The 9,936-nt window shown below is 45.8% G+C and overlaps 1 pseudogene; it reads right to left on the bottom strand.

Moving 5' to 3' along the window:
• Positions 1–3,160: 3,160 nt before the first annotated feature.
• Positions 3,161–3,394, bottom strand: LOC148777151 (translation machinery-associated protein 7 pseudogene; annotated as a pseudogene).
• Positions 3,395–9,936: the final 6,542 nt, after the last annotated feature.

Genomic DNA, 9,936 nt, shown 5'->3' with positions numbered 1-9,936 from the left:
GGTGAGTGTTCAATAAATGTTGGCTAGGGCTCTAGTGGGAAAGAACCTATCGGTCAATGCAGGTAGACTTGAGAGATGGGAGTTCAATCCCTGGGTTGGGAAGATCCCCTGGAGGAAGCCATGGCAACCCACTCCAGTATTCTTTGCCTGGAAAAGCCCATGGACAGAGGAGCCTGGCAGGCTACAGTCCATAGGGTCGGGCTACAGTCCAGAGTCGGACACAACTGAAGCAACTCAGCACGCATGCACAGGTGCTACTGGGCACCACTGTATCCCCGAGAAGGAATTAGAAAGAGTTCAGCTCAGGCCCCACCCGCCCCACGTACCACCACCAACCCAGCCCGCCCCACCCCTTGCCCCCCACCCATGCCTGGTCTCTTCCCAGGGAAGGGCACCCCTGCCACAGCCTGCCCGCCTGATGCATGCCTGGGCTGGCACACTTGCCTGGCAAGTTCTGCTGCCAGGGCTGTCACCCACAGGGGCTGCTCCACCCAATCTGTACCCATTCTCCCTGAGCTGTGGCCTGGGCTCTAAAAGAGCAAAATGCCTCCCACAGCCCCCTCACACCTCCACCCATCCAGAGAGGCAGAGGGCTGCAGCACGACTTCCCATTCCCCCATCTCTATCTCCCACCTACCAGTTCTGAGGCTCGAATGTGGCTGCAGGGAGCTGCAAACTGACAACTTTCCCACGACCAAAGACCAGAGCAGTCATGCTTCCGCAAGGAGGGGAGGGGGTGGTGTCTGAAACTGTAGGTCAGAGGGCCAACTCTGCCTCACAACTATAAGATTTGTTTGCTTGGCCTCGAGGTTTCCCATTCAGATGTCTGAACTGTATAGAAACACTGTACTCGGGTGGATTAGTTTATGTCTCACAGGAGTAGAGCTTAACTTGGGAATAGCTATGTACTAGCGTTGAACAAATAAGTACATAGATTCTAGATACTGACAACCAGTTTCCATACTGTTGGAGAGGAAGCTGCAAACAAGCAATGTGGTGCTCGATGGAGTTATCATTATTAACTGTTTAATAGTTAGAGATGAACCCATTTGCAAAGTGAAAATAGAAACACAGAGACAGAGGACAAGCATTTGGATGCCAAGGCAGGGGAAGGGTGGGTGGGATAAATTGGGAGATTGAGACTGACATATACACTATTGATACTGTGTATAAAATAGATAACTAATCAGAACCAATGAGCACAGGGAACTCTACTTAATGCCCTGTGGTGACTTCAATGGGAAGGAAATCCAAAAAGGAGTAGATATATATACATAGAGCTGATTCACTGTGCTATACAGCAGAAACTAACTCAACATTGTAATGCAGCTATACTGCAATAAAATTTTTAAAAATAAATATAGGTTTGAGTGTGTACAGATTTCCTAGCTCTGCCGTGTGTCCAGAATCAGTGACACCCTAGAAGCAATGAGTACACTCAGCATCCAGATCTGGTTTCTAAATACCATTTTCCAGGAGGAGGAACCAGGGCTCCTTGGAGAAATGCCTGCTTCTAGGATTAGGGCAGAGAAGATGCACAAGAACACTGGAGCATCTTCTAGAGCCAGAAGTGGAAAAATAAAAAAGGCAAAAGGATAGGAGCCAGCCTGAAGAGAACTCCCGCTGGCCAAAGCCGGAACAATTTGAACAAACTAGACAGCAATAGAATTGAATTATAGCCCAAAGAATAAATAACCACAAGTCCAAACTGATTTAAATACATGAGTGAGTCTATTTTAACATGAGGAAGAAGGAACAACTCTTCCTGATAGAAAATTCCAATTAAGAAAAGTATAATGAGGGGCTTCCTTGGTGATCCAGTGGTTAGAACAAAGAGCTTCCATTGCAGGGGTCATAGGTTCAATCCTTAGTCAGGAAAGTAAGATCCCACAAGCTGTGGGATGCAGAAAAAAAAAAATCACTGTGCACTTTGGGTGATAATGATGTGTTCATGGGTCATGTAGATTCACCAGTGGTTCAAAATACACTACTGTCGTGTGGGATGTCCATAGAGGGAGAGGTCTGGGGGTGGAAGAGCTGGGTGTATATGGAAAATCTCTGTACTTTCTGCTCAGTTTTGTTGTGAAACTAAAACTGCTATAAAAAAATAAAATTTATTAATCAAAAAAAGGAGGGGGGATAAATTAGGAGTTTGGGATTAATATATACACACTACTATAGACGAGTTGACTCACTGGAAAAGACTCTGATGCTGGGAAAGGTTGGGGGCGGGAGGAGAAGGGGACGACCGAGAATGAGATGGCTAGATGGCATCACCGACTCTGTGGTCATGAGTTTGAGTGAACTCCGGGAGTTGGTGATGGACAGGGAGGCCTGGCGTGCTGTGATTCATGGGGTCGCGGAGGGTCGGACATGACTGAGTGACTGAACTGAACTGAACTGAACTATAGATAAAATAGATAATTAACAAGGACCTACTGTATAGCACAGGGAATTCTACTTAATATTCTGTATGGGAAGAGACTCTGGAATGGATATAACTGAATCACTTTGCTATACACCTGAAACTAACACAACATTATAAATCAGCTATGAAAGTGAAATGTTAGTTGCTCAGTTGTTTGTGATTCTTTGCGACCCTGTGGACTGTATGCCCCCAGGCTCCTCTGTCCATGGAATTCTCCAGGCAAGAATACTGGAGATCAGAGCCATTTCCTTCTCCAGGGGATCTTCCTCACCCAGGGATTGAACCCAGGTCTCCCCCATTGCAGGCAGATCCTTCACAGTCCGAACCACCAGGGAAGCCCAAATCAGCTATAGTTCAATATAAAATAAAAATTTTTAAAAAACATAAAAAGCATTTGCCTGAGAAATCCTTGGGTGGATGTGTGCTCCCAGGTCACGCTGCTGGGTGGCTTTGGGTATTTCTATTGCCAGCCTGGCCTCTGAAGGTATGTGAACTTGAAATGCCTGACTGTGCTGTCAGGAGCACAGTTTTCTTTTTTAATGTTTATATTCTTGTTTATTTGCTGGGCCAAGTCTTAGTCGAGGCATGTGGGATCTGAGCTGGGATCCAACCCAGGTCCCCTGCACTCAGAGCCTGGAGCCTTAGCCACTGAACCACCAGGGAAGTCCCTTCGTGTTTCGCTTTTTTTTCTTTCGTTTCGTTTTATGACTGAGTAGTGACACAAGGGACAGCTTACTGTTTGCCAAATTTCTTAATTCCACCTCTGGCCAGAGGGCCTTTCCCCGAGGCCTTTGCTTTTAGCTCCCCCAGTTTCTTCTGCTGCTCCTTCTGTTTCTCCTTGAATGTCTTATCTTCTTCGTCCGTCTCCTTGACTTGCTTCCTGGGCTGCTTCAGAGGCTTCTTCTTGCTACCTTTACAGCCCAATATGGTGCCTGCTGCCCCTTCCCCAGACCCTGCCATCGGAAGTGCTAAAGATTTTAAAAGGCTCTGAGAAGAGGCTTTGAGTTGGGAGGAGGAGGGGAAGAGAAGGCAGCTTCGCAGGGATGGGGGTAGGAGGGAAATCACCTCATCCCCAGGTGCTGGGCACAAATTGGGCAGAGCCATGCTTTTCTCACCTGCTCACTTCGGACCTTGTGAGCTGCCCAGGGGAAAATCTGACCTCACCCTCCCGCACATGTGTCCCCAGTTACTGCTAGGATTAAACCCAGGCCAAGGGAAGGGACGATCCCCTGGAGGAGGAAATGGCAGCCCACTCCAGTATCCTTGCCTGGGCAATCCCTTGGACAGAGGAGCCTGGCTGACTAGAGTGCATGGGGTCTTAAAGAGTTGGATATGACTGACTAAACAACAACAAGGGCTCCAAAAGCTGCAGGTGTGGATGGGGGAACTGCGTCCCCTGGAGGCAGAGGGGACAGGGGCACCCCTCCGTGCATACCTCACTTCCAAATGAGCCTTGAAACTTAGAGTCAGAACCTTCTCTCTCTCTCTCCACCTTTACACTTAGACATTCATTTCACAAACTAGGTTGTGGAGGGGAAGGGAAAGAACAGCTGGGCAGAAGGATTGAGTCAGCGTATGCAAAAATCTGGAGACTGGAAAGAATGTGTGAGTAAAAGAAATAGAAATCAGGTCAATAGGGCAGAATTGTGGCAAAAGGGAAGGAAAGAGCAGGGGTGGGGGGTGAAGCTGGGGGCGGGGCAAGGGAGGATCTGTGGACCTCAAATATCAGTCCTCTGCTGTCTGATCATCATTTTGCTGTGTGACTTGCTTAACCTCTCTGACCTCAGTCTCCTCATCTGTAAAATGAAGTCATGAAAGTCTTTTTCGTTCTCACAGTGATCTTGTGATACGAGCACCCTCATTGGTGTAAAGAGCTAACACATCGCCCAAACCCGGAGCTTAACCACTTGATAAATGTCAGACATTATTTATTTTTAACAACTTTACTGAGATATAATTCACATACCACACAATTCACCCATTTAAAGTATTCAATTCTGGGGAGATCCTTAGTGGTCCAACAGTTAAGACTAAGTGCTTTCACTGCAGGGGACCTGGGTTCAATCCCTGGTCAGGGAACTAGATCCCACATACTGCAACTAAAGATCTTGGATGCCTCAACTAAGACCCAGTACGTGTGTGTGTTAGTCACTCAGTGTGTGCATGTGTGTGTGTGTGTGTGTGATTCAGTTGTGTCTGACTCTTTGCAACCCCATAGATTATAGCCCTCCAGGCTCCTCTGTCCATGGGATTCTCCAGGCAAGAATACTGGAGTGAGTTGCAGTTTCCCTCCTCCAGGGGATCTTCCCAACCCAGAGAGCTAACCCAGGGGTCTCCTGCACTGAAGTCAGATTCTTTACCCTCTGAGCCACCAGGGAAGTCCATGCAGTCATATAAATAAATAGTTTTTTAAAAAAGAAGCATCTGGGGAAAAAATAAAGATACACATGTATGTATAACTTATTCACTTTTCTGTATATCTGAAGCTAACCCAACGTTGTAAATAAACTATACTTCAATTAAAAAAGAGTAAAAAGAAAGCTCAAGCAAACCAGGCCATTGGCAACTGGCCCTTGCCTTCCTCCCCACTCCTCATCATACCATGGCCTATCTCTGAATCTTCAAATGTGACACACTGTTCCTCATGACCAGAGAAGCAGGACTTGGGGTCAGACAGACGTGGGTTGGAATTCTGTCTCCAGTGATCAGCAGATGGATTCATTTCTGTGAGCCTCCGTTTCCTTATCAGTTAAATAGGAATCCTAATTATTCCCTCTCTCACAGGGTTCAATGAGATTGGTCATGTCAACTCTTTTTTTTAACTTGGCTACACCAGTTCTTAGTTGCAGCAAGTGGGACCTTTAGTTGTGGCACGTGGGATCTAGTTCCCTGTCACTGTTGTGCGGTCTCCAAGTTGTGTCCAGCTCTTTGAGACCCCATGAACTGCAGTACTCCAGGCTTCACTGTCCACTATCTCCCGGAGTTTGCTCAAACTCATGTCCATTGAGTCGATGCCTTCCAAACATCTCATCCTCTGCTGCCCTCTTCTCCTCTTGCCCCCAATCTTTCCCAGCATCAGTGTCTTTTCCAGTGAGTCGACTCTTCCCATCAGGTAGCCAAAGTATTGGAGCTTCAGCTTCCGCATCAGTCCCTTCAGTGAATATGCAAGGTTAATTTCATTTAGGATTGACTGGTTTGATCTCTCTGCAATTTAAGGAACTCTCAAGAGTCTTCCCCAGCACCACAGTTTGAAAGAATCAATCTTTTGGCACCTAGCCTTCCTTATGGTCCAACTCTCAGATCCATTCCTGACTACTGGAAAAAACCATACCTTGGGCTATTTGGATCTTTGTCGGCAAAATGATGTCGCTGTTTTTTAATATGCTGTCTGCTGCTACTGCTAAGTCACTTCAGTCGTGTCCGACTCTGTGTGACCCCATAGACGGAAGCCCACCAGGCTCCCCCATCCCTGGGATTCTCCAGGCAAGAACACTGGAGTGGGTTGCCATTTCCTTCTCCAATGTGTGAAAGTGAAAGTGAAGTTGCTCAGTCTTGTCCGACCCTTAGCGACCCCACGGACTGCAGCCTACCAGGCTCCTCCATCCATGGGATTTTCTAGGCAAGAGTACTGGAGTGGCTTGCCATTGCCTTCTCCGAATATGCTGTCTAGGTTTGTCATAGGTTTGTCCTTCCAAGGAGCAAGCATCCTTTAATTTCATGGCTGCAGTCACTGTATGTAGTGATTCTGGAGCCCAAGAAAATAAAATCTGTCACTGTTTCCACTTTTCCCCATCTAGTTGCCATGAAGTGATGGGACCAGATTCCATGATCTTAGTTTTTTAATGTTGAGTTTTAAGCCAGCTTTTTCACTCTCCTCTTTCTAGTTCCCTGGTCAGGGAATCAAACCTGGGCTCCCTGCATTAGGAGCTCTGAGTCTTAACCACTGGACCACCAGGGAAGTCCCTCATGTCAACTCTTTAGCGCAATTCCTGGCACTGAGTAGGGGCTGTATTTATCAGGATTTGTTGAGCTGAAAGTTCCAGAAAAAAATTAAGTCCAACTCAAAAACAACTCAAGCATGGAGGCTGTGGTTAGGAATGAACTGACTCCTGTAGCTGAAAATCTGGGGATCTGGGAGTTGGGTTAACTTCAGGGATGGCTGGATCAAGAAGCTCTGATAGCATCAGGAATCCAACTCTCTCTTGACTCAGCTGAGCTTTCATCGCATCAACCTCCCCTTTGGGTGGCAGAGAGTCTTCCTGGTGCTACAGATTCATTATTCCCACTCAGTAGCAACTTGGAAAGAGATATCCAATTGCTCTAGGGTTCCACCAGAAGTTCCAGTACTGAATCTCATGGGCCTTTCTAGGATCACAGGTCATAACTTAACCCTTGCCCGGGGTCAGGGTGAGGTGGGGATGGACCACTTTGATTGGTCAGGCTGGAGAATGTGGGCGGGGTCAACCCAAAGTTGCTCTGAGCCTGTTCATGTGGGCCATTAGGAGTCCCCAAATCTTGCTAGGTTGCTTTTCAGGAATCTGAGATAGGAAGGTCATGAAACAACAGAAAAGGCAAAAGTTAAATTCTGGGAGTTCAGTTTAGGGCCAGTTGAGTTTGAGATGCCTCCCAACCATCAGGTGGTATCACTGAGTCATCAATTGAATATGAGACATGCATTTACCTGGTGTCTTGGTGGCTCAAGTTGTTTTTATTGATTTTATGGAAATATAATTTAATTTCCTTTTGAAGGATACTCTTAAGAAGTGTAATTATTATGATATATAATTTCTCCACTGGAGTTAATCTCCTTTTTTTTTTTTCCTTTGGTTCTCTTTCTTAGAAGTTCTAGCAATTTATCTCAATTCAGCTTTCCAAATGATAAAATTCATCCAGTCATCTAGAGGTGAATGTGTGCCTACTAAGTCACTTCAGTGATGTCCAATTCTTTGTGACCCTGTGGACTGTAGTCCTCCCAACCCCAGGCTTCTCTGCCCATGGGATTCTCCAGGCAAAAACACTGGAGTGGGTTGCCATGGCCTTCTCCAGGGGATCTTCTGGACCCAGGGATTGAATCCATGTCTCTTATGTCACCTGCATTAGCAGGCAGGTTCTTTACCTTTAGTGCCACCTGGAAAGCCTAATATAGACGTAGCATTCTCTTTTCATCCTGGTTTCTTTTAGTTGGGGATTTCTTCCTGTCACGATCCTAGGAATTCTCTTTATTGTTTAATTGTTTTTTTTTTCCCAATCAGTTAATTTATTTTTGCTTGTGTTGGGTCTTATTTGCTCCTTGAAGGATGTTTGTTTCACAGCATGGGCTCCAGAGTGCTTGGACTGAGTAGTAGGTGCTTGGACTTAGTTGCCCCAAAGCAGGTGGGATCTTAGTTCCCCCACAAGGGATGGAACCTGAGTCCCCTGCATTGGAAGGTAGGTTCTTAACCACTGGATCACCAGGAAAACCCGCCAGGAGTTCTCTTTATCCCTTTCCTAAGTTAGAATTCTGTCCTCACTCTCATGTCTTCTCTGTTTCTTTGTTTATTCTTCCATTTTTTGTGGACTGCTGCTACCGTGCTGTGCTCAGTCGTATCTGACTCTTTGTGACCCCATAGACTGTAGCCCACCAGGCTCCTGTCTCCATGGGGATTCTCTAGGCAAGAATACTGGAGTGGGTTGCCATTTCCTCCTCCAGGGGACCTTCCCCACCCAGGGACCAAACCCGAGTCTCCTGAATCTCCTGCACTGGAAAGTGGATTCTTTACCACTGGGCCACCTGAGAAGCCCTTTGTGGAGTTCATCCCACAGTAAATTTCCGAAAACATAAGAGCATGAGAGAGAACATTTTTGAGCCCTTCCATGTTTTGGAATGTCTTTACCTGCGCCTCACATTTGATTGACAATTTGGCTCTATTTAGTGATCTAGATGAAATATGGTTTTCTATCAGAATTTTGAATCCATGTCCCCATTGTCAAAGTCTGTATAGTTAAAACTGGGGTTTTTCCAGTAGTCATGTATGGATGTGAGAGTTGGACCATAAAGAAGGCTGAGTGCCAAAGAATTGATGTTTTTGAATTGTGGTGCTGGAGAAGACTCTTGAGAGTCTCTTGGACAGCAAGGAGATCAAACCAGTCAATCCTGAAGGAAATCAACCCTGAATATTCATTGGAAAGACTGATGCTGAAGCTCCAATACTTTGGCCACCTGATACAAAGAGTGGACTCATTGGAAAAGACCCTGATGCTAGGAAAGATTGAGGGCAAGAGGAGAAGGGGAGGACAGAGGATGAGATGGGCATCACTAACTCAATGGACTTGAATTTGAGCAAACTCTGGGAGATAGTGAAGGACAGGAAAGCCTGGTGTGCTGCCGTTTATGGGATTGCTAAGAATCAGACACGACTTAGCGACTGGACAACAACAACCCGTTGTCTCTTTGTTTCTGGTGTCTTTGAATGTGTTGTTTGTTCTACCAGGAATGCACTTCCTTCCTCTCTTTTCTTATGTATTTATTCGGCTGTGCTGAGTCTTCATTGCCGCATGTGGGCTTTCTCTAGTTGAGGCAAGTGGCAGCTACTCTCTGGTTGTGGGGCTTCTCCTGTTGCTGAGCACCAGCCCTCAGGCATGTGGGCTTCAGTAGTTGCAGCGCTCGGGTTCTAGTGGCTGGGCCCAGTAGTGGTGCTGCACGGCCTTAGTTACTCTGCAGCACTGTGGGATCCTAATTCCCGGGCCAGGGACTGAACCCATGTCCCCTGCATTGGCAGGCAGATTCTGATCCACTGGCCCACCAGAGCAATCCCCCTCTCTTTTTCTAATTCCCACTGTCTTTTAGCTCCTATGATAAACATTTTTAGAGATCACTATCTTCATTTTTTTTTTGAAAAGGCAAAATAGCTTAAAGCACTTAATATCTAAACAAATGAATCCGTTAATTATAGTAGTCACAAAATATGCTTAATATAGAAACCCACATTTATGTCTTTAAGAAAAAGGGTAAATTGTAGTTTACCTCAAAACATAAATTAACCCACTTAAAGAATCTGCAGAGATCAAAATCATGGTGAATTTCAAACAATCTCAGAATAAAATAAACAAGTATTTTACACTATTTATATCTAAAAAATGCTTACAACTTCTCATAAAAATAGTCTGAGGCAACTATTTTCTCTTTTATTCTTTAACAGACATGTTCAATATTATGGGCGACATAGATCACTATCTTCTGAATGAAAGACAACTTCAATTCGGTGACTCTCTTGACTATTTCTGGCTATTAAAATGTGAGTAGAATTGACACATCACTTCTGTATGTCAGTCACTTCTGAGGAGGCATGAAAAGCCCCATACAGGCTTCTCCATTCTCTCTCTTGTCCCTTCACGGCAACTGAGACAGTGATTTCCTCCTGATGGTGCAGCTGCAAGATGGTGGTTATCTGGTCAACCTAGACCCCAGCACGACTGTTTGGAGCTAAGCCCCTGCAGCTCATGTAGGATGAGTAGTAACACGAGGGAGA

Source organism: Moschus berezovskii, chromosome 8, assembly GCF_049115385.1.
Source record: "Moschus berezovskii isolate FMDL1 chromosome 8, NW_MosBer_1.0, whole genome shotgun sequence".
NCBI lineage: Eukaryota > Metazoa > Chordata > Mammalia > Artiodactyla > Moschidae > Moschus > Moschus berezovskii.
This window is presented reverse-complemented; position numbering and strand designations above follow the sequence as displayed.